The sequence below is a fragment of the Lontra canadensis genome, unplaced genomic scaffold (assembly GCF_010015895.1).
Source record: "Lontra canadensis isolate GAN:19392208 unplaced genomic scaffold, GSC_riverotter_1.0 scaffold46, whole genome shotgun sequence".
Taxonomy (NCBI): domain Eukaryota; kingdom Metazoa; phylum Chordata; class Mammalia; order Carnivora; family Mustelidae; genus Lontra; species Lontra canadensis.
The window spans coordinates 9,327,144-9,351,781 of record NW_022631040.1 but is presented as its reverse complement, the minus strand read 5'-3'; the positions used below and the strand labels follow the sequence as shown (position 1 = coordinate 9,351,781).

The 24,638-nt window shown below is 41.5% G+C and overlaps 1 protein-coding gene across 10 annotated transcripts in view; it reads left to right on the top strand.

Moving 5' to 3' along the window:
- The window catches only part of ESRRG (estrogen related receptor gamma), a 618,606-nt gene that overhangs the window by 166,680 nt on the left and 427,288 nt on the right, over positions 1–24,638 (top strand). For 6 of the 10 annotated variants that reach the window (XM_032872920.1, XM_032872921.1, XM_032872918.1 and 3 more), the window contains exon 2: positions 17,464–17,555. The exons of the other annotated variants lie outside the window; for them this stretch is intronic. The gene's annotated coding sequence lies outside the window, so the exon portion shown is untranslated. The remainder of the gene's footprint in view (positions 1–17,463; positions 17,556–24,638) is intronic. 10 annotated transcript variants of the gene reach the window in all.

Genomic DNA, 24,638 nt, shown 5'->3' with positions numbered 1-24,638 from the left:
TAGCAATTATAATACAGGGTTGAGCATGAGTCTGCAGAGAATCCTGTCTTGACAGTAAAATGTAGTGTCTGGGGCATTTTTCGTAAGCTTTTCAATGTTTTCCTTCCTCCTGGTCTTAGGATTTTCTTTTCATTGCCCCCCAAATCGATCCCTCATTAGCGATGGCCCATGTTATCGGTTTTAGTATTTACAACTGTATCTGTAAAAAGGGCTTGGGGTTATTCATTTCTCTAAGCATTTTAAAATGAGACTTGAAAGAATAGTTGAACTACATTTTGTATTATTTTAAAATAATTTTGGCATTCCTCCGCCAGAGCCTGTGCTCGTACAGCTCTTTGATTTATGATGATCTCACGTCCTTTCAGAGACAACATTATTATGTCACTGAACCGGAAGTGCTGAGGTCACAAGTACACGTGAAGTAATTATGGGCGTGGAAGACCATGCTTCAGTTCAAAGGCAAGCAAGCAGGGCTGAGCGAGAGGCTGAGGGACTCAGGGCAGAGGGGAAAGGAGAGAAGAAAGGAGCAAAAAGCAAATCCTAATATATGCTCAGGGGCGTGGGCAAACATTTTACCCTCAGCATTTTCATACTATGCTTTGGGAAATGAAAAAATTTAAAAAATGAAGGAAAAAAAAAAGCCAGTAAGCCTTTAAAACTTCGCTCTCTGGTGTTACTCAGAGAGGCTTTGGAAAACAGAGGGGTTACATAAATGAGAGCAGGTGCGGTGGTGCAGAGGTAACCATTCAGCATATGTAAGTGCAGTTGGAAAATCATTGTCTTGCAGAGAATACTCGAAATTGGTCCCTAATGGCCTTGGGTTTTGTCATATGGTCTTGATTATAAGGCTAAAATTGCATTGCCATGCCTTTAGTGTGAACGAGATGGATGGATAATTATTACGTGCGCTGAATACTTTTCTGTAAGGAGGAACCAGGACATCCCCGGCCACTGGAGCTCCCATTCTGCCCGGCTGTCAGAAAAGCTTGGAGCCGGCAATTCCTTGCTCTATTTGTGTGGGGGAGAAAAGGAAATGTACCTCTCTGGTTGGGTGTGTTCACTCCCACGCACATAGACATACGCAGATTGTGGACAAACCAGAGTGGCCCCCCGTGTGAGGGATGGCGAGTCAGTGTTCACAGAAGCAGTAGCATTAGTGGGCATGAGGGGCACAGAAATGGAACTGGGAGCTCTGTAGAAGATTGATGGCTCTCGGTGGCGTCCACCTGCAAGTAGCTGACACCAGAGCCATGCTGGGAGAGATCTAGGGCTCAGATCGAAATGCTGCAGGAAGTTTCAAATGATTGGCAATAGGCATTGCCAAGCCAGTGAGAAATATTTGTAAAGGAGAAATGTTTCTAGAGACACTAAAAGGAAAAAAAAAAAATCTTCCCTTCCCCTTCATTACTATGTACTTTTTAAGCCAATTTTGCTATTTCACAAGCTCTGGGCTCCTCTCAGAAGGTGGGTATAATGACAGTGAACTTGAATTCCAGTGGCTGTTGCTGCTGAGAATAAATCGTCTGGCTGTTTGATAGTTGCTACCCTTACCCTGTCTGGTGAGGACATCAGGAGAAGGCACCCTGGGGAATCAAGGTAAACCCAATGCTCTGTCTGGAGTGGGTAAGAAAGATTCAGGACTGCACTGAGATCCCCGGCCATGACCACACGACCCATTCATCATGGGAGTTTATTATGGATCCTGGCCTTGAAGGCCATGGCTTCCCCTTTCTGTGCGGCCCTTTGCAAAATATGGGCAATTAGCTACAAGGGCCACTGCCTCGTCCACAGTGAGCCTTGAACTTTGGGGCCAACACCGAGGGGAGAAACAAATCACAGTTTGCCGAACAGCTCCTGCAAAGTCTCATGTGAGAGCAGACACGGGTTTGAGAGAACAAGGTGCTGAGTGCAAAATCAGCATTTGGAAGATTTCTGCTTGTGGTATGGGATTTGCCACTCAAAGCACAGGCTGTGTATATCCAGTGGGGTCCCGTGAGTCACTTGATGAGCTAACTGGTCAATCACCCAGCTGTTCTGCTGTTAATACTTTGATTGGTTTTGATGCAGCATTTATATTATTAGGTAAGGAGTAGCCAAAACGTTAAGGTGGGATGTTTCTTTGTAAACGAAAGAAGAGGGTGGAAAGGAAAAAGAAAACTGTGGAACCTCTCTCTCTACATATACACACATGCAGAACCGGTATATGGTACAGAACACACGTGTGTCTATACATAGTGTCTGTATGTTACTCTACAAAATTATTTAATGGAAAGCATTGAAGAACCTATATTAATTATTTTAGCACATTTAATACAAGCTTTCCTTTTCATATATATATATATATATATATATATATATATATATATATATAGTGACACATGGCTTCATTATACCCATTATTATGCTACGCCACATGGTAATTAAATGTGGGATTCTAGGGCAATACAAGATGAGAGTTACACTATTTTGGTGCTGTTTTTAGCTTTCATTTCTATTGAAAACTACTAAATTAGGAGCATTTTTTTGATTCCTGATTTAGCTCTTTTAATAAGAAGCAGAAGCTAAAAACAGCCCAACCAAGCAGTTGAAGTCTTATCACAAGCCAGTAAGATCAATAGCTAAAAAAAGTATGAAAAGTTTTTGAGTGACAGCTTAAAAATGGAAAATTTAAATATATATCACTGCCTTCTGCTCCATTGTGTAATGCATAAAGCCCACTTTGGCAGTCTGTTTTTAAGCAGTCAAAAAAGTGATTTATTATTATCACTAGATTTGTGTTTATGTTCTGTGCTGTAAACCATGCTTAGAGCAATATATCTGTATTAAGGCATTAATACTAGGAGTGCTACCTAAGCTTAACATTTCTAATATTGTTCAAAGTCGAGTTTATTGGGCTATAAATAGTAACATCAGTATTGACACTTGCTGCATCATCTCAGCTTGATAACGGGGTTTGAGGCTAAATGACCATGCTGCTGACAGTATATAAAACATCAATAGTGACTACGAGTGATATTTCATGGCTACTGCTGGTGTTCCTACTTTCCTGCGGTCTGCAGATCAGGAGATCTCTGCGTGCCGAGACCTTGCTAGATTTTCCCCGTGTTTGCTAGAGGGAGATAGATGATTGGAGGAAATTGAGTCTTGGTTTTAAACATTCTTGTTTCCCAGGACCCCTGATGTTATGTCATAAATACAAATAAATAATCATGGTTCACAGGAGTGGAAGGGTAGTTAAGAAGTCAAGAGTTGAGTTTGGTATAACCTATTCACGTGGGGTCTTTTTCTTGATACGAAGCTGACAGCGGTTCAATCATTGGACAATTTTCAATGGAGGGTTGACTATTCTCTTTGTCTGTTCAGGCTGCTCTAACAGAATACCATAAACTGGGTGGCTTCTAAGTAACAGAAAATGACTTCTTAAAGTTTCGGAGGCTGGGGATTCCAAGATCATGGATCCAGGAGAGCAGATATCTGGTGCGGTGTCCTTCCTATGAAAGCTGTCTTTTCCTTGTATCCTCACATAGCATAAGGGACAAGGGATCTCTCTTGGGCCTGTATGCTAAGAGCACTAATCCCACTGTGAGTGGGGTTCACCCCCATGACTGAATCACCTCGCAAAGTCCCCACCTCCAAACCACCATGACCTTGTGCATTATAATTCAGCATGAAAATTTGGCTCGTGGGCACAAATATTCAGTCCGTAACAACTACCTTTGGTGGCCACTGGTTCCACGGACAAGCATATGTGCTAAGTTTGATTTCTTTTGTTGATAATCAAGATACTACTTCAAGTCTGTTTGAGTTCTACCAGATACACGCTCCTTTATTAACAGCTGTAAACAATGGAACCGCTCTTTCTTAAAAGTTGCCTTCAGGAGTCATAACAGTCACATAAATCATGAATATGCTAATTTATCAAGGCACTTTAACTGTACTTTGTAAAGGCTAATGACATATGTCGAATTAAGCTTGGAGTTCATTACGGTTGGAAGAGAAGAGCCCTATCTAGTAATTCATTTCTTCATTCATTCACCATACTTTCATGGAGTACCTGCTGTGTGCTAGAAACTGCGTGGCCCTCTGGAGAATTACGAATAAATGGGGCACATCCCTTATCCTAAAGACACACTCAAATGACAGCCCATTTTGCTGAGTTGATCCATAGGAATTACGAAAAAGTTATTTTTTTTTTACTACCAAACTCATAAAAGAGGTGAATTAATTGCATGGAATGGTAATGATCAAGCATATTTTTGTTAGCTTGTAATTTCTTGCTAGTTGGTCATAGAATATGATAAGAGGCAAGCTCCTTGAGATGCTAAGATACTTGTGTACTGCCTTTCTCACCTCAGATACCTTATCTCTTGGAGTGGACTGGATGGAGACAAGAAAGCTACTGGTTTGGGTAACCCATAAAGGACAGACAGCTTATGATGTAAGATATTAATGCCAGGTGTGCCAACCATGCTCATCATTATAGATCTTACTAAAAATGAAGTTAAGCAAGCATTGGCTACCTTCTTTCCATTGAAAGAAGGTAAGTGCCAGAGTAGATGGCAAGCTACTCTCTTTTGCAAGATTGTGCCTTAAGGCAACCTTTTATTCTCCCTTAAGGAAACTTCAGGATTATTTGACTTATTTTGCAGCAAATAAAGCCACATCGTTTGGGTGGGGGCAGATAGCGACTTTGAGGTTAATGGACAGGAAACAAAGACTGGGGGAGCCACCACGAAACTTGTCTTTCTCTTTATTCATCCACATCCAGGAGGGAGCAGGAGGTGGGTGTGGCTGGTCAAAACAGCACTGTTCCAGAAGCCAGTAGAAAACAGGAAGCATTAAATTCTCCAGGGTCAGGATGGGGAAGGTGTTGGGAAGGCAGGATGCTCTGTTCTTTTCTAGTTGGTTCACTGACAGCTTTCGAAATAGCCTTGAGTCCGTGGTAGACACCTTTCTCCTCCCAAGTCTGGCAGAGTTCCATAAAGAACTCAAAGCACGTTAAGCATATGTTATTGTTTCTGGGCCCTAAATACAGCCTTGTAAAAGTGCACCGAGTGATGGCAGAGTGGAGGCTAGCAGCCCGGGGACCTGTGAAATCTAGTGCTTTCTCATTGATTCCTCATTGCCTCCTTTATTCGTTGAAATATTCAGCTTTGGTCTAAAAAGCAGCTAAAAACCTTATGCAGAGAGCTTGTAAACAAACACCCACTTGAACCATCTGGTCTTGTAACACATACAAGTGATTAAGCTTCAGAGCTATGATTGTTAAATTTTTAAAAACACAACAATCCCAAACACCCCCAAATAGACTCCTTATACAAGTTTATAGGGAGGAAAACATGGGATGCTTTCTATGGTAAATAATATGGAGAGATTAAATAATCTTTTGATTTCCCTACTTTCCTCCCTCCCTCCCTCCCTTTCTTTCTTCATCGTTGAGTGTTACAGAATGAGAAAGGCTTAAGATACAAACATATAGACTAAAAATACATTTATAATTCCACCATACTGAGTCTACTTGATCAACAACTTAGGATAGTTGCTTATCTTTACCTTCATGATTATTTTTGCCCTTGCTAAAGAAACGTGTGCTAGAATGTATGCATGTGTGTGTGCACGCAAGGGGGGTGTCTTTGTTCCTTCTAGAACATATTAAGCAATCCAGGCTATTTGCAAATAATGAATTCATACTTTTTGTCCATAATGACTGAAGAAAGTCAGGTCAGGGGGAAATTAAATATGTTAAGAGCTCTCATTTTAATTGTATAATATCGATACTGTCTTTAGAGTTAATTTCCTTGACAAGTTGTAGGGCCTATGGATTGGATTCTTCATATATTTCTAACATGGAAATGATTCTAAACTGCAACATTTCATTTAGGTGACATTACAGAAGTGAAAAAGAATTAGCTGCACACTCTACCACAAGCATGTGGAAATAACACAGCTTTCTAGTGGATGACTGTTGAAAGGAGTAACACAGAGAACCAAAAACACTTGTGTGTGAAATAAAAGCTCTAAGTGAGAAATTAATAACATATTAGGCCCCCGTTTCTATCTTCTCAATCTTGACCAGCCCTCCTCTGTAGATTTAGCTAGATTTATTCTATCAGCTGGAAGGAGGAAAGACAATAGTTGAAAGAAGAGAAAGAGGGGTGCCTGGGTGGATCAGTGGGTTAAAGCCTCTGCCTTCGGCTCAGGTCATGATCTCAGGGTCCTGGGATCGAGCCCCATATCGGGCTCTCTGCTCGGCAGGGAACCTGCTTCCTCCTCTATCTCTGCCTACTTGTGATCACCGTCAAATAAATTAAAAAAAAAAACAAAACACTTAAAAAAAAAAAAAAAGAAGAGAAAATTGTTTAGTGATGGCAGTAGTGATTTGATGGCAGTAGCCAGCAAACCACCAAAGAGTAAATGGTTTAAACATAAGTCCATTTAATCCACAGTGGGTATTCCTGACTGAAGTGAGTCTCTTTCAAGTGGTGATTTAAAGGCTGAGCTCCCTCTGTCCTGTTGTTCCCTAACTTCAGTAAATGGCATTGAAGGTTGCCTGTCTAAAGGGAAATGCTACAGAATATCGTGTGTGGGAGTGTTTTATGGTCTGCCTATGGGGAAGCTTCTGTCCCTTCTGCTCTGTTTCCATGGAGGAAAGCTCAGTCACATGACCACACCTAACCACAAGGGTGGCTGGGAAATATGGTCTCGCCCTGTGCCGAGGAATATGAGAAGATGAGTTTGGTGAACTATGGCTAGTCTCCACCTTAAGAGGAAAAGAGGAAACGATAGGTGCTGATGCAGGGCACTCTATAGTATTTTTTATTTGTTAAGAAGGAAACAAATGGAAGGCTTTTTCAGTGATGTGGTGGTCATCTGTCTCTCTGGAGGGTAAAAAAAAAGAAAAGAGAAAAGAAAACCCACCTGATTTGTAATGTTTGCTGATTTCTGTGGTGTAAATACTCCCATGATGGCTGATTTCAGGCCACCAACATGAAGTCAAGCAAATGGACCTGGAAAGTTCTAGTAGGCTGAACTAGCCCTCTAGCACCACGTTTTACTAAATTCTGAGAAGACATGTCTGAGGCCGCCCATTTGTGAGCAGGTCACGAATGTCCATTTACCCTTTTGTGTCTGACCTCAGAAAGATTCACTTCGGAATGGGTTCTTTATCATTTAAAATACCATCAATGTCTAGGTGATGTAGAATTGTATGGTACACCCGGAACTAATATAATACTGTTAACTAACTAGAATTAAAATAAAAACTTTGAACAAAATTTAAAAAATTAAAACCCATCAGGGTGCTTGGGTGGCTTAGTTGGTTGAGGGTAAGCCTCTTGATTTGGGCTCAGGTTTTGATCTCAGGGGCATGGGATCAAGCCCTTTGTCCAGCTCCATGCTCAGTGGGGAATCTGCTTGAAATTCTCCCCACCACACTCAAATAAATAAATAGACAAACCTTTAAAAGATTTTAAAAAACATCAATGTGATATATTCATATCAACAACAGATGGGAGCCTACAGTTTTTTAGTCAGAGAAAAATAGCTCCAGGGTCACCAGGAGTCACGCTGCCCATCTGTACTGATCCTGGGTCACTCTCGGGCACAGTGTAAAGCCTCTAGAACAAGTTTCCAAAGAGTGTACTAAGAAGTCAGATGTTATGTCTGAATTTCATATGATTCTTCCCGTAATGGTTTTCCCCAAAGAGGGAAGGATTTGGAGATGGAATGGGTAATGCCAGTGAGAGAAAAGAGGTGCCAAGGAAGATTCCTTTGTTTCTGTCTGTACAGTGAGGCGGACGGTGGTGTCATTCCCTGTGAGTGAAGCAGAGGAGTGATACGAGCTGGTATGTGTTTGAACAACAACAACAACAACAACACCAAAACCTCTGAAATTCAAATGGATCCTCAGATCTCAATTGGTGAATAATTAAGATTGTTCTTCTTAGACCAATGGCTGTATAGTCTCCTAAAATCACCACTCTTCCTTGTCTACCTTTTTTTCAAAGAGTCAAGCCATGTAACGATCAGTTGGATTCACTCTTACCTTCTTGATCCATGGAGATGCGATGCTCTTGAATCCGAGTGCAGTGGTCCAGATGGGGGACGAGGCGTGTGATGCACTTGGCTTCAGCCCTGTGGTTTTTGCTGTGGGTGGTTTTGTTTTCAAGTGTTAGCGTGCTTCAAGTGTTCAAGATGTAGCACCTCTTGACCTGATGGCATGGGCTGAGTCTGTCTGCACTGTAAAGGCTCAGGGTTTCCTTTTAGGTGCTCGTCGCTCTGTGTAGTTCTGAGGGTTAGAAAAACATCAGCAAGATTCCAGGGTGAACTTTCTGGTTGGAACACCAGCTGAGGCCGATCAACAACTAAGAATGAACAAGACCTGCAGTGCATGGGCCATAGTCCGTTACTGGTTTGTTGGAGGCTGATTGCTATTTTGGGAAAGTGCTAAAACTGACAGACTCAAGCATTGAGGTTTCTCGAAAAGTTAATCCATTCACTTAGTAAATAATGAGCTGTTCTGGGGAATAGCGCTCCTCCTCCCATATTTTTTTTAAAATATTTTATTTTTATTTATTTGAGAGAGACAGTGAGAGAGAGCATGAGCGAGGAGAAGGTCAGAGGGAGAAGCAGACTCCCTGTGGAGCTGGGAGCCCGATGTGGGACTCGATCCTAGGACTCCAGGATCGTGACCTGAGCTGAAGGCAGTTGCTTAACCAACTGAGCCACCCAGGTGCCCCTCCTCCCATATTTTTTAATGATGGTGAAAAGGACTGCTCCGAAAACTAACTTTCTTCATGCTAACCTGCCCTATTGGTTTTTTTTGTTTGTTTGTTTTTTGTTTTCCTGAACTGTGGTCTGCAAAAAAAAAAAAAAAAAAAAAAAAAATTAGAACTAGGGCTTGGCACACCAGTTTTGATCAGACCAACCATCAGAATCATAATGTCCTAAGTACAAAGCTCACTAATTGAATTTCATTCACTGGACTGAAATATAGCAGCCAAGACAGAGAACACTGTTGGCTGTTTTTTTATGAGGTCCAGAGTCTAAAGTCATTTGTAAAATGTGAGTGATGCAATTTCTTGTATCTTTCATTTAAAATGCTACTTGGTAAACAGTGTTTCAGATTAGTGTATTTGTAATTTAAATGAAGACAATACATCAAGCTGAATCTGAAAAGAAAGAAGTTTAGGAAATGATTCATTCCTCTTTTTGTGTGAGGTACTGTAGAAAATAATAAATAAATAGCTAAGGAGGGGGGCTGGTGGGGAAAGGTTTGTGGATTTTAAGAGACAAAACTGAACTATTTCTAAAAACAGAGTCAGTCCCAACCGCTAAGTCTTTGTTTTCTTCGAGCAGACTAATACCTTCTGCCTAATTCATTTTTTATTTTCTCTTGGGGTTGGCTTGCAGATTTGCCTCAACAAAGGAAGCATCATGTTACATCTTTTAAATAATTGATGGCTCTCAGTCCAAGCCAGCTTGAAGGAAATTCTGAAAATAGGTACTGATTGAGCAAATGCCTCCTTCCTCCTCCCCATTCCCTTCTTGAACACTCCTTGCTCATCTCTACACTTTGCTGCTTTGCCTCCTTCTTGACCAATAGAGGATGATGATATCATTTGGACTTAGGTTTTATCTACCATTTGGTATCCCTCATTTGTTTTGTATCATTCTATATATTTTATTAATATATAGAATTATATATTTAGGGGGGAACTGTTAATTTTAAGCTGACTGGTGTAATGAAGAGTTCTTAATTAATCACGAGAAATGTTGTCATAATCACCACCAGAGATGGTTTGTTGGGACTATTAGAAAATGAGACTTTGAGCTTGTCCCTCAAAATTCAAAGTATGCTGTCACCAAGGGTCAGGTTGCCCCGGAAGCTGGGTCGGCTGTGGCCTTGCCAACTCCAGCTGTTCTGCAAGTTTAAATACTATAGGCTGACCCATGTTTCCACACCCCCTACTCCAGAGAGAGAAAGGCACCTCCATCTTACTTCACTGTTGAGGCTTTAGCTAATGTCTACAGCTTGGAAAAACCATCCCTGCTTAAAGGCATGTGTGGTCGGTAGGAACTTTGGGCTGGTTCACCATGAACCTGCCTTCTGGTCATGACTTTGTGAGTCACTTTGCCTTCCAAGGCCTCCCTTTCCTCACTGGGGAAATGTAGGCTTCAGAGTGGATTATCTCCAACATCTAGCCAGCCCTGGTATTCTTGCCTCCTCCAGAGACAGGGATGAACCACAAGGAAGTTGCTGTCCTTTTGAGAGCATTAATGTACTCCAACTTGGAGTGAATATACTATGTGCTCGTTTGTAGCTATCTTCCTCTTTCTTTCCATTCTTTTTCTTTTCTTTTAGCCTGTCACTTACTTCTTCTTGTCTACTACTTACCCCCTTTCCTTTCCCTTCCTGACTTTCCACACTACCAGGGTCAGGGTGGAAGGAAAATGATTGGCAATGTCTTAGAGTCAAGGATCTCAGCCTCTTACTTTTAAAATATCCTGCCTTCAAAGAAGAGCTTCCTCCCTCAGAAATTGCATCCCAGTGTAATCAATTTGATTGAATTTGGGAAGACTAGCTATAAAGTGGCAAGTACTGGGAGATGTAAGTCTGGAATTCTAAGTTGGAGATTAGTTTAACTGCAGAAAGCCTTACATTGTATCCATCACTCAAAAAGCTGTATCAAAATTGATGGATTATTGTCCACTCTCAAAATACCATGTTGCTTACATTGTTCCGTTTTTTTCTCCCATTATGGCGGGCTTGGTGAGGGGTGGGGAGCTAAAGCCATCTTTGCCCCAAATCTTCCCAATAACCAGTAGCTTGTCTGAATATCCCATGCCAGCCTAGGAAAATGTTTTCTGATTGCCTCTATTGAAATCTTGGGGGAAAAAAAAATATTCAAATAATCAAACCTATTTAGAGCCACACAAACAACATATGGCAGGGAATCTAGAAAGTTGAAGAACTTCTTCTATGTATCTTCTACTATTTGACTGTATTCTAAAGTTATATTCAGAAGGATTAAAGGGACTATTTGTGTTTTCCCTTTTAAAAACCTATTGCTATCTATTCGTTTTTGAGACTATATTATGCACAGGCTTTTGTATCTGTATGTAAGTAGATTACAGGTGATGCCTCCCAGTGAGATATACTCCTAAGGTTTCAGAATTCAGAATGTGCTTTTCGCCAAGGATAGCAGTGCCGTTGATAGTTGGGTTCTATTGTAGTGCTGCTACATTTCAGGAACATTCTGTGCTAAATGGCCTCTCTTTTTATGGGAATATCCATTCTTAGCACCATTTGGGGACCCAAAGATCAGATCTTTCTCCCTCTGAAGGTAGGAAGGTAACTCCCTGTCTTCTAAAGAGCTGACTGCAACAACCTAGACTATTGATGGTGAAGATGGTGAGGTTGGGGTAGTATAAGTCCTGTAGCCTTAGGGTCGGTGACTTTGAGTGAAGGGACCCTAGATTTGCTCTAAAAATGTCCTCTGGGTGGCGCTTGGTGGGGGGGGCTCATTCCGTTGGGCATCCTACTCATGATTTTGGCTCAGGTCATGATCTCATGGGTCATGAGACTGAGCCTTGCACTGGGCTCTGGAATGCTCAGCCGGAAGTCTGCTTCTCTCCTTCTCTCTCTCCCTCACCCTCTGCCCCTCTCCCTGCTTGCAGGTGTGCACTCTCTCTCTCTTCAATAAATATAGAAGTAAATCTTTTAAAAGTTCCTCTGGGTTAGGGAAGGGAATCCAGGTGCTTCCTCCCCTAACCCCCTGCTGCGCAACCATAGTGGGATAGCACTCTTCAGGCTATAATCTGTTTGTAGGAAGCCCTCTGAAGTTGTGCAGTGCAAAATCCATGTGAATGTATCTGGTAGTTTTTAACCCTGGAATTAATTTTTTTTTTTTTTCAGGTCACGTTGTCTAATCTCAAGAATTAGTTGAGTATAGGTGGTTCCTGGCTTATAAAATAGTAGCGTCCCGTGTACATTTTAACTGTTGTTTGTAATTCAGAATATTTCCAGACAGAAAAGTTACAAAAGTAGTAGTGAGCTTCTAGATTAGCCACAAGAAGTTTGCTTACTCATCCTGTAACTGAACTTCTAGAAGTTTCTAAGAGTTTTGTTTTCTACAGTAAATCACCTGCAGTATCAATAAAGAAATCTTCCACCTGGATGGGTTGTCATCATTTAAAATGGAGTTAATCTGGGGAAATGTAGGTTGCATTTTGTTGTAAGAGGAGATCATTGAGGTAATGGGATCAAATTCCCATACTCTTCCAGTTGCCCATCTTCTTCCCTTTTCCCCAGGACCCCTGAATGGGACAAACATGAAATGGAGACTGTGATGTATATAGTAAAGTTGGGGAAAAAAAAGTAGTCAAAGAGTTAGATTCTAATTCAACCTTCTCCCCTTCTCTGAAGAATTCCCAAATAACAAGTACCCAGTTGCCCCATGAGACAACCAGTTCATGTACCTTTGGTTCCAAAAGACGACACATTTTTTCAGGAATTCTAGAAGTACTATTCTTTCTCTCCTTGCAGCAATTCCTGAACACCTTGCACATGACTGAAAGGGAGTTGAGTAACTAAGGTGGTACTGCTTCCTCACCAAGATTCTGAGAGCAGGATGTTGCTGGTGGCTGATGTGGGCTGCCTCCCATGTGTAGGGGAGCCCCCAAATAACATGATCCCGAGTGGAATGCCTCTGCAGACACAAGCTCGATGTGTGGGATCGAAAGGAGAACTTATTCCAAAAACTGTTGTCATCATGTGAACATTATTTTCAATTTTCATTAATTTCAGTGGTGGGCTTTGACAGCTTGTATATTTCAAATGTTAATGTGAACTCACAGCCATGTTGATCATGGCCATTGGCAACATCACACAGATAGCAACTTCTTGTGTGATGAAATCAGCACCTGAAGGATTTTTGATCCTCTGAATCCTTCTTTTATAAGATATACCTCATTTAAAAAAAAAAAAAAAAAGATTTTGTTTATTTATTTGACACAGAGAGAAAGAGAGACAGCAAGAGAGGGAATACAAACAGGGGGAGTGGGAGAGGGAGAAGCAGGCTTCCCGGTGAACAGAGAGCCCGAAGCAGGGCTTGATCCCTGGACCCTGGGATCATGAGCTGAGCTAAAGGCAGAGGCTTAATGACTGAGCCACCCAGGCACCCCAAGATCTACCTCATTTTATTGCATTTTGCTTTATGGCACTTTCAGATACTGTGTTTTTTACAGATTGAAGATTTCTGGCCCCCCTGCTTCAAGCAAGTCTACTGGTGTCATTTTTCCCCTCATTTACTCCATGTCACATTTAGCTAATTTTCCCAATATTTCAAATATTTTTGTTATTATTATATTCGTTTTGGTGATTGGTGATCAGTGATCTTTGATGTTACTATTGTAATTATTTTGGGGGGCCACAGACTGCCCTCATAGAAGACAATGAACTTAATGGATAATGTTGTGTGTGCTCTGACGGCTCCACCAACTGGCCATTGTCCTTCTCTCTCTCCCCTCTGGCCTCCCTGAGAAACAGCAATATTGAAATGAGACCAATTAATAAGCCTACAATGGTCCCTGAGTGTTCAAGTAAAAGGAAGGGTCGCATGTCTCTCGCTTGACATCAAAAGCTACAAATGATTAAGCTTAGTGAGGAAATCCTGTCAAAAGCTGAGACAGGCCAGAAGCTAAGCCTCCTGCTCCAAACAGTGAACCAACTTGTAATGCAAAGAGAAACTTCCTGAAGGAAATTAAAAGTGCTACTCACAGTGAACCCAGGAGTAATAAGAAAGTGAGACACCTGTTGTTGATACAGAGAACGTTTTAGAGGTCTGAATAGAAGAGCAAACCAGCCACATAACTCTCTTAAGCCAGAGCGTGGTCCAGAGCAAGGCTCTAACTCTCCAATCCTACCAAGGCTGGGAGAAGTAAGGAGGCTGCAGAAGAGAAGTATGAAGCTGGCTGGTTCACGAGGTTTAAGTAAAGAAGCTGCCCTTATAACAATAACATCAAAGGACAAAGCGAAGCCCCAGGTGCTGACTCTGGATTTCAGTTCAGAAACTGCAGCAAGTGATCCAGGAGATCTAACTATGTGATGGTGGCTACGCCAAACAGCAGATTTTTAATGTCAATAAAACAGCTTTTTCTTAGAAAAAGATGCCATTGAAGACTTTCATAGCTAGAGAGGAGAAGTCAATGCTTGGCTTCATAGGTTCAAAGGACAGGCTGACTTTCTTGTTAGGGGCTCATGCAGTTGGTGACTTGAAGTTGAAACCAGTGCTCATTCACCATTCTGCAAATCCTAGACCTCTTAAGAATTATGCTTAGTCTACTCTGCCTGTGTTCTCCAAGTGGAACAGTAAAGCCTGGATGGTGGCGCATCTTCTTACAACATGGTTTACTAAATATTTTAAGAGTGCTGTTGTGACCCTACTGCTCAGGAAAAAAGATTCCCTTCACAATATGATTCTGTATTGACTATGCACCTGGTCACCCAAGAGCTCTGATGGAGATGGACAAGATTAATGTTTTCATGCCTGTGAACACAACATCTGTTCTGCAGCCCATGGGTCAAAGGAGTTATTTTGACTTTTGACTCTTACTATTTAACAAAAACATTTTATGGGTTGTTTTGGTGCCTCAGTCATTTAAGCCTCTGACTCTTGATTTTGGCTCAGGTCATGACTCCTGATTTTGGTTCAGGTCATGATCTCAGGGTCATGAGATTGAACCTCATGTTGGACTCCATACTGAATGTGTAGCCTGCTTAAGATTCTCTTTCTCCCTCTCCCTCTGCCCCTGCTGGTGCCCCCCTCCACAACACACACGATCTTCACACTCAGGCTCTCTCTCTCTCATGATTTTATAAGTCTACAGCTGCCATAAATAATGATTCCTCTGATTGGTCTGGCAAAATAAATGGAAACATTGGAACAGATTCACCATTCTAGATGCCATTTACAACATTTGTAATATATGGGAAAAGGTCAAACTATCACATTAACAAGTGTTTGGAGGAAGTTGATTCCAGCTCCCATGGAGGACGTTGAGGAGTTGAAAACTTCACTGGAAGAAGTAGCTGCAAATATGGTAGAAGTAGCAAGAGAACCAGAATTAGAAGTGGAGCCTGAAGATGGGACTGAATCGTGTAACCTCATGATAAAACTTGAACGGATGACAAGTTGCTTTTTGTGTCAGAGCAAAGAAGGTGGTTTCTTGAGATGGAATCTAGTCCTGGTAAAGGTGCTGAAGATACTATGAAGATTTGAAAGGACAAGAAAGGGTTTAGAATGTTTCATAAGCTTAGTTGATGAAATAGAGGCAGGGGTATGGGAAGATTGACTCTGATTTTGAAAGAAGTTCTACTGCAGGTAAAACGCTGTCAAACAGCATCACATGCCACAGAGAGATCATTTGTGAAAAGAAGAGACAATTGATGTGGCAAACTTCATGAGCTTATTTTAAGCCATTGCCTCAGCCGCCTCAGCCTTCAGCCACCACCACTCTGACCAGTCAGCAGCCATCAACACTAAGACCCTCTACCACAAAGAAATTATGACCTGCTAAAAACTCAGATGATGGTTAGCATTTTTTGGCAATAAGGTATTTTTATAAAAGGGTATATCCATAGTGTTTTAGACATAATGCTACGTCTTAACAGATGACATGTAGTATAAACGTAACCTTTATATGCTCAGGGAAAATGAAAAATCCCTTTGACTCGCTTCCTTGCAATTCTTGCTCATGGTTGTGGTCTGGACCCCACGGGCGGTATCTCCAAGGTATGCTTGTACTTCTTGAGTTGTAAGCTTCCTTAAAAAAAAAAAAAAAAAAAGTAACACCCTAAATTAGTTCCCCTCAGACTTCTTACCCTATGGTGTCTGTTGGGTGGGTTCTCTCCTCATGTTTCCTTAGACTTACACAAATTACAGCTTTTTAACAGGTCTCCTGTGTTCACAGTCCCAGGAAATAAATAGGGTTGAATTCCCACGTTCGAGTCATCTTACCTTGTTTCTTGCTTATTGGTTGTCCTGGAAATGTCCTCCTGTTTTTATTTGAAAAGCACCTTTTATTTGAAAAGCACCTATTTTTTTCCTGATTCTAGACTCCGCCAACTTCCAGTCTCCACTGCAAACCTTCTTGGTCTCTGGGCTTAGTAGATCTTCGGCTCTCACTGTCTGCAAGAATTTATTTCCAGATTATCCCTTGTCTTCCAGTAATCACGTTGTTCCTCTTCAGCATGAAAGCCAATGATCAGAGTTGGCTTCCAGTTGCTTTGTTGTAGTCTGGAGGTATTAAGGTGAAGTTGGAAATGAAACCTCAACTTGCTTAATTGTCAAGCGTTTTACTTTTTAACTTCGTTCTTTAAAGAAAAGGGCAAAAGCTGCGAGTGTGAGGTGTGTCTTCATGCGCGTGATTCAGAGCCCCTTTGAGAATCTTCAGGCATCTCTTTGAAGTGTTCACTCCCCAAAGGCTACAGCTAGCACATTCATGCCTCAAGGGGCGTGACAGAAAAGGGCCCACTGCCACCTGATGAATGAGTTTCTACATCTTTCACTTATTAAACTGCACTGGAGCATCTACCGAATAAAATTGTTCGAGGCCCTCCAGTTCTCCGTTGCTCACATCCTTCTCTCTCATCCTTCCCCCTTCCCTGGGCTGCAAGCCCACCGTGAATTTCCCTGGATGTCCAAAGGGGCCACATTGTTGCTCTGAAGAGTTGTCTTTTAGAGGAGGGTAAAGATGGGAGAGATGTTCCGTTGAATCACATGGAATCTCCTTGTGTGTCCATCAAGATCGGTAGAACGTTGATAACTTCATGGGGCTCCACCTAACAATTGCTCCTGATAAACATTCTGTCTTGAACAGAAGTGCATTTTGAAAGGCATGCTTGGCTAAAACCCGCTGAGGAGTTATTTAAAGCAGAAGCTTCATGTTTTTCCCATCAGGACACTCATGCTTCTCAACCTGCTCTCTTTTATCTTTTCTGAGGGTCAGAGAAATACCCAACCGGACCCTCATATTTGGAGAAATCCATCTATTTTGAGTCTGATGTGAAATAAGTAGAGAATCCGTTGGTCCCTGTGTAGGAATTTTTTTTCTAAAAGTTATAAATGGGAGTTATCAAGGAAACTGCTATTGAAACCCTAACCAGAGCCTATAAATAAGAGAGGAGCTAAAGATTAATAAATCTGATAAAGCTGAGAAAGAAGAAAACTTAAAATAAGAAATGAGGACCGGACCTTAGTTGGAGTGTTAAGACGGCTCTGAGACTATATATAGGAAAATCAAAGACTTGCTAAAGGCAGGGCATGCGAAGCCATAGCTATTAAAGTGTGCTTAACTCGATTGCCTGGGAGATTTTATTAAATGCGGCGGCCAAGGAAATTGACCTCACTTTTTTTTTCCTTTTTTGGGTTGGATCCTTGCTCACGTCACATAAATGAATAGAGCTGACAATTTACTGGCTCATCAATGAAACAATATTAAATTATGAAGATGTAAGGAAAAAATCCTACGCTAACATTGTTGCAGTTTGAAAGGTAAGCTGTCCCCTACAAGAGTAGGAGATATTAATGTTCATTTCGAAAATGATATAATGTAATGCCAGGTGGTGCCCATTATAGGGTTAAGTGCCCTCTTGATAGCTGTGATTCACGGTGGTCCTGGCACGTAGCTTGTCAGCCACGCACATGGAGAGGCTCCCAGGTTTCTCTCATTCTGTCTTTTAAAATGCAAAAATGTAATTTTTCATGCTTTTAGAGTGTTTTAGCGGCTATTCCGACAAATGGGACTTTACTGAGTGTGTGTCATGGTGATTGTGGGGTTCCTTTTGGAAGGAACCTGTTTTTATTGATTTACTACTTTGACCTTTAAGCCTGGCTATCAGGGTCAGATTATTTCTTGATTCCAGTCTCTGGGGATGCACCAAAAGCAAAATACAGTATTTTTCTTTATGTCGGGTCCTGTGCTTAAGATAAGACGCCTTCTCTTCCTAATTCTGTCTTCTGTGAACTTACTGAAGGTACTTGGTATGACTCCTGTTACCACTTGAATACCCGGTACTTTACAAGTATTCCTAGAAGTTAAAGTTAAGCCTTTTTCACATCGTTTTTGAAGGAAAATCATCTTCCTGTTCTTGGCCACCTCCTGTTACTCGATTGGTCCACCAGACCCAGGTCAGCCCCTAATGTTTATGAGCCCCATTATGGTGACGTCGGACAGAATCAGAGGGTGGAGGGGTCTTTAGGTGGAAACAGCCCCTGCTGCTATCTGACTCTCAAAGGGGTCCACAGCCCGGGGAAGGTGACAGACCCCCACCCTAAATGGTCAGCTGTTCCTAGGTATACCAGTTATTCATTTGTTACCCCCTTCCCGGCCGCAGAGGCTGCTGCGGAGTAGGGGTGCGGGAAATCCGTGCGTCCTCGCCCGCAGCCCACGATGCCTCTCGGTCCTGCTCAGGACTGAGCCCGCTGCAGCAAGCCCGATTTTCTGAACAGCGTTCGGCATATTTTTGCTTCAATGTGGAAAATGGCACTTTAGAAGTCGAATTACCTTTTTCATGGCACCCGAGTTGCTTAATTTGCAAATTGAGAATAATTTAGGCAATGGGAGAATATGTTTTCATGTGTGAAGTGGATTGAAATGAGTTTGGTGTTCTCTCTGCTCCTTCAGCTCAAACTATCATAAAACGGAGTTCTGGCCCAAAATCACTCCGTTATAGGATTCTGAGATATCATCTGTTGTTTTGTGTGGCGTCGGTTTAGTTTTAATTATTGGTGATACTTAAATCTGCTTCTGGTAGACTGCGGGTATGCCCTGCTTTAAGGAAGCGGAATGGGCTTCAAATTCATGCTCACGGTGCCTTTGCGTGAAGAGACAGTTATTGGCACTCTAAAAATACCTCGGATTTATAAAATAATTTATCACAAGATTCCTTTAAATAACCAACTCTCTTCTTCGAGCATTCAAAATATGATTTGATTTGAAAAATCAATGTCCACTCACTCAACTTTTCAAGAACACATCTGCTTTGTCATGGGAGGCAGGTGAAGGGAGAAAAACCCCAGTGACAAGGAATGAGGGTCTTAAGTGAGCTGAATAGGAATTAATTTTAATTTAGAAACAAATTTACCTTTCTAGAGTTTCCCAGGGAAAACACCTTCACCTTGATCACCTCCAAGGTACATAAGAAAAAAAAAAAAAAAAAAGCCAATTTGAGTTTGGAGAAGATAAATCTATTTCTTCGGTGGGTTGCATTCTGCATTAAGCATGTGCGTAGAAGTGAGGTTTGCTTTGATCCTGACTATTAAAAGTTTATTTTTAAACTCAGACTGGGCAGGCATCCAGCGATGCTTTCTCCCTGTAGCACATCCTGGTTTCAGGTCCTCAGCCTGGTGGAATGCAACTAAGCAGCAGGAAGTAGTTGAAAAGTGTGGAGACTTGATGAGTGTTGAGGGTTTTTGTCTCCCCCCACCCCTTCCTCCCCTCCATTTTTGAAATTCAAATTGAATGCAATTTTCAGCTCATTTGAGCCAAAATATACTGTTGTCGAGCTTCAGTGGCTCTTAAATTCAAACTCACAGGAGAAAACAGATATCATCTGTCACAGAGGGTGGGAGAGGGAACACTCCCGCATTTTATTCATGGGAGGCAGAGCTCTAGTAACTAATTCAAACCTTTCTGACTAATCGACTAATCATTCACCAGCAAATTTATCAACTAATCAATGAAAGCTTTAAGACACTCATCTTCGGAAGTCAGGAGTAATCCACTCCCCCCTTAAAAAAAAAAAAAAGTCATTGTGCAAGTCTATTTTTGTATGGTTGGGATTTTAATACCTTTTTTTGCAATCTGAAACGGAATATCACGGCAATCTTTTTCCTGCCCTTCCTGATGATTTTATTGTTTCCATCTTTAATGTCTTTGTCAATGCTTTTTATTTATGACTGAGGATTAGCAGAAAGCTTACTGCTGGCTAAACGAGGCCAAAAATTTGGAGATTTTTCTTCACTAAACAGACTGCCTGGAAACTAGTCTTCTTTCTTGGGGCAAATATAAATACCAATTAAAAGAGGAAGACCCACTCGTACAGCCCTTGAGTTTGCAAGTGTGGCTTGTCTCCGGGGTGGTTGCCTCAGCGAGGCTTGAAACTGCCTCTCGGGAAACTTATGCCTCTGGATATGAGCCCAGGGAATGCAAATGATTTGAATAAATGATAATCTGAAATCCCTACTCTAATTTCAGAAAGGATGTGATCTTGCAGTTCTGGTCCTGAAATATAGGTTTTATGCCGTAGTGCTTACGTGCTTATCTTTGACTGTTTTAATGTCATCCAAAATTTCCATGGGAACATAAAGTCCATTAGCCTTCTCTTTCTTTTTCTTTTCTTTTCTTTCCTTTTTTTTTTTTTTTTTTTTTTTTTGGTCGAGGTCTGTGAGAGACTATTAGGATGCTATTTCAAAGTAAGCAGGAGAAAAACAATTTGCTCCTTAAATATCATCTCTAATGAAATTAGCTTCTCCCCATCACATTTGGAGTTTTTAAAAATGTTTCGCAGTGAGTATATGATCACGCCATATATATTTATACTTACGTGTGTATGGGTCTACCTGTCTCCAAAGTGTCCAAGGTGACAGCCGGAATTTCTAAACAGTCATTTTCAATTAATAACGGCATCAGTGGCTGTCCTCTGAGTGGTTATGTGCTTGTGCAAATATTTGGCCTCTGGTCAGACATTTCTTCCACTGCCTTTATCAAAAAGAATACCCTAACTTGTTAACCTGTTTTCTCACTATTATACTTTAAGACTGTATTGTTGTTTCTTTGACTGCAACATAAGAAGCCAAAAACCTACCTTGACAAGGAATCCGCCTTTTTAGGTAATTGCAAGTTAGTTAAGAGAATTTTAACTTCTCTTCTAAAATGTCGGATTGCTTCACTAGGCAACTAATTACTGAGTGCTTACTATGTGCTAGGCATTCACTGTGCTCAGACTTGTAACATACACAATAATGATTTCCTAAACCTGAGTGAGGCAGACACGGTCGATGAAGTAACAGCCTCAATTAGGCCAGAGAACCTGAAGCTTGAGAAGCCCCCAGGTTCTCAAATGATTCTCAAATACGCAGTTCCTCTCCTTTTCCTCAGGCAGTAACCGCTGGGCTGAAACAAATATGATCTAATTCGGAGTTGGGAGAAAGGATTGTACACAAATAATCAGGGAAAAGGATAAGAAATACATACTTAGGTGCTGAACTTATCTTCTTCTTCAAAAAATGCTGACCTCACCGGGCAAGGGAAGGCAAGTGGAGGCTGTAATCTTGCACTGCAAGGTGCTTAGGCCAGGGGTCAGTGGAGGGAAGCGAGGAGACTCCGATCAGGAGGGAGTGGAAGGGAGAAGTTTCAAAGTAGGGGCTCAGTGGCCTGCTGGAGCTTGCTTACACCCCCAAAGGCCAATTGTTAAACTTCTAGAAATTCCAGGAGCCAGCTTTTATGACATATGATTAAATATGAAATTACATAAACTTACAATAAATCTATTAAAAACAAAAGTAATGAATACTGAAAACTTCTCACTTCCTGATTATTTCCCCTCCTGCACTGCAATCAATCACCTATGCCCTTGAGGCGTGTCTGTCCTATCCAGATGGGGAAAATCTGTGCCGCTCTCCTGTGCTGCCCGTCTCCTCCCCGGGGCGTGTACCATGATGTCATGTTGGTTGCTTGACCTCAGCCATGGTAAGAGTATTTATTCCACAGAAATTGGCAAGTGCTAAAAATTGGGGCTTTTTTTCATCTGAGAGCCGATTATTAAAGACAGACCAGACAAACACGGAGAGGAGGGGAGGGAGTGGGGCTTAAGACCTGGAAGGCGTGAGAGGACACATACCAGAGGGCAGGGTTACTTCAGGACCATGCTTTTCTGTTATAGAAGAGCAGGGCATTATGTTACGTATGTGGTTCCCAGTGATGGAGAAATCATTGGGAGCCGCTGGCTATTTTTAACACGTTATTGTTATTCTAATACACGTTCACGATAGAAAACTTTAAAACAGAATAATAGCTTACACTTCTATAATTCTTGGTATGTGCCCTCACACTTTTTAAGTGCTTCCAATATGGTGAATCATTTCATCCTAAAAGTAGCCCCATCAAGTAGTTTTTATTATCCCATTTTATTTTATTTTTATTTTTTTAGATTTTATTTATTTGAGAGGGAGTGAGCGAGTGAGAGAGGGAGCATGGGCAGGGGGAGAGGGAGAAGCAGGCCCCCTGCTGAGCAGAGAGTCTGATCCAGGGCTCCATCCCAGGACCCCGGGATCATGACCTGAGCCGAAGGCAGATGCTTAACCAACTGAGCCACCCGGATGCCCTATCATCATACTTTTTCTTTCTTTTTTTTTTTTTTTTTTTTTGAAGAGTCTATTCACTCATTTGGCAGACAGAGATCACAAGCAGGCAGAGAGAGAGGCGGGGGGAGGGAAGCAGGCTCCCCGTCGAGCAGAGAACCTGACATGGGGCTTGATCCCAGCACCCCGGGATCATGACCTGAGCCGAAGGCAGAGGCTTTAACCAACTGAGCCACCCAGGCGCCCCCTATTATCGCATTTTTAAATGGGGAGACTGGGTACAAAGAAGTGCTGGACTCCCACCAAGTAAAGGATTCAGGCAGTGCCCCCCAGGGGCTCATTCTGGTCTGCTGCTGTTCCATGCAGACATGACATCCGGCGATGTCACCTGGAGCATTTCTGAGAAACCAAACTAATAAAAGCAGGATCATTTAGGACAGAGAAGGGAACTCCTTTGGTTGTGGACAATTAAAATTTGGGGTGTGGGGAATCTAAGGGACAAGGTTCCCTTAGCAGATCAGCTTAGAGAAGGAGTCCAAGACCAAAATAGAGAAAACCCATGTGCGTGGTCGTGAGAAAACATTCATCATCACGTGGATTAGGCAGAGAAAGAAGAGCTTTAGAGAAAAAGTAAGCGTTAGGGAGAAAACCAAGAAAAAGAATCTGTGATGGAGAGAATGAGCAATTGGAAAGGGAGGAGAAATATGGGCGGGCATAGCGTGCATCCGGTGTCATGAAGATAAGGTGGGGAGGGTTTGGGGAAGGAGTTGCTAATCAACAACACCATGGGCTTCTGTGAGATTTTATAATGGTGGCCATGTAATTTCTCATCCCAATTGATCATTTTGGGAGTGAAGGGGGTACTATTAATAATTCGGCCAGGAAACAAACATAACAAGTCTACGGTGATCTATGGCCAATGCTAGGTTTGCAAATGGATGAAATTGATAGATTTCTAAGAATTCATGATCATCTGGAAACTATTTCTCTTTGACCAACATTTGCTGAGCATCTACGATGAGGAATGCAAAGTGCTAAAGATAAAGATACATATGGCAAAGTTAAAAAATATATTTTGTTGGGGGGAAAACAGAGAAAATTGGTGGATGAAGCATAGTTTTCCTTTACTACACACACCCAGAAGTCGTCACTATTCACAGTGTATTAATAGCTTTTTCTACATATTCCAATGATTATAGAGATATCTATCTAACTAGTTTTGTTTCCAACTAAAACAATGCAACATGCCACATATCAGCCTGCAACTTACTTGTTATACAAATATGCATCTTTTCAGGTGAGTCAATAGTTAACATCGTCTTAAATGAACATACCCTATTTGCTTATTTTCTTATTGATGAACATTTAGCCCGGTTTTGGTGCTACTTCAGTAATGCTATGTATGTTCTTAGTTCTTGTGTTCTTATATACACAGGAGAGAGAGCTAGAAGTAGGATTGCTGAGCTGGAGTAGTTTTACAATAAATTATCGGTGGATTATTTAAAAATTATATAATATACCACTTCTACCAACCTTCTATAAACACCCATTTCCTAGTTAGCCAGAGTGCTATAAGTCTCACATTTTTTACCAATTTATTATTGGGAAGTGGTATATTATAGTTATTTTAATTTGCATTTTAAAAACTATTAATGAAGCTGAGCATCTTAATTTTTATTGGTTGTTTGTATCTTTTTTAGTGAATTTGCACTTTCTTATTCTGTTGCCAGTTTTTTCCTGTTGAAATAGTCATCATTTTCCTTATTTGTTGAAACTTCTTGCACACTAAAACATTAACCCCTCTTCAACATTACAAAAATCTTTCCCCATTTTTACCTTTTCATTTTGCTTTCGATTATCATCAAGGAGGAGTGGTTGAATATTTTTTGTTTTATTTTTTGTGGCTTCACATTTTTCTGTCTTGCTTAGTTTGATCCTTTTCCCTCAAAAGAAAGAAAAAATAGTAGTAATTTTATTCTAAGCCTCCTACATGTTTTTTGCACCTAATACTTGATCCCCACAGCTCATGGACTAGTTGCGAAGATGTCTGCAGAGTGGATATTTCCATTTCATTGGGTTAGAGCTCTTACTAAGAGGTACCCCCAGAGCCATGAGAATCCCAAAGAGATACCTGGATCAGTAGGGTGGAGGGGGGAGGGGTGCAGCTGGGCTTCCTGATGGGTTGACATCTGAGGTGAACCTTTAAGCTGAGGTAGCAGTGGTAGCTAGGGTTCCCAGCTGAGGGAAATGGCAAGTTAAGGAGACTTGGCCACT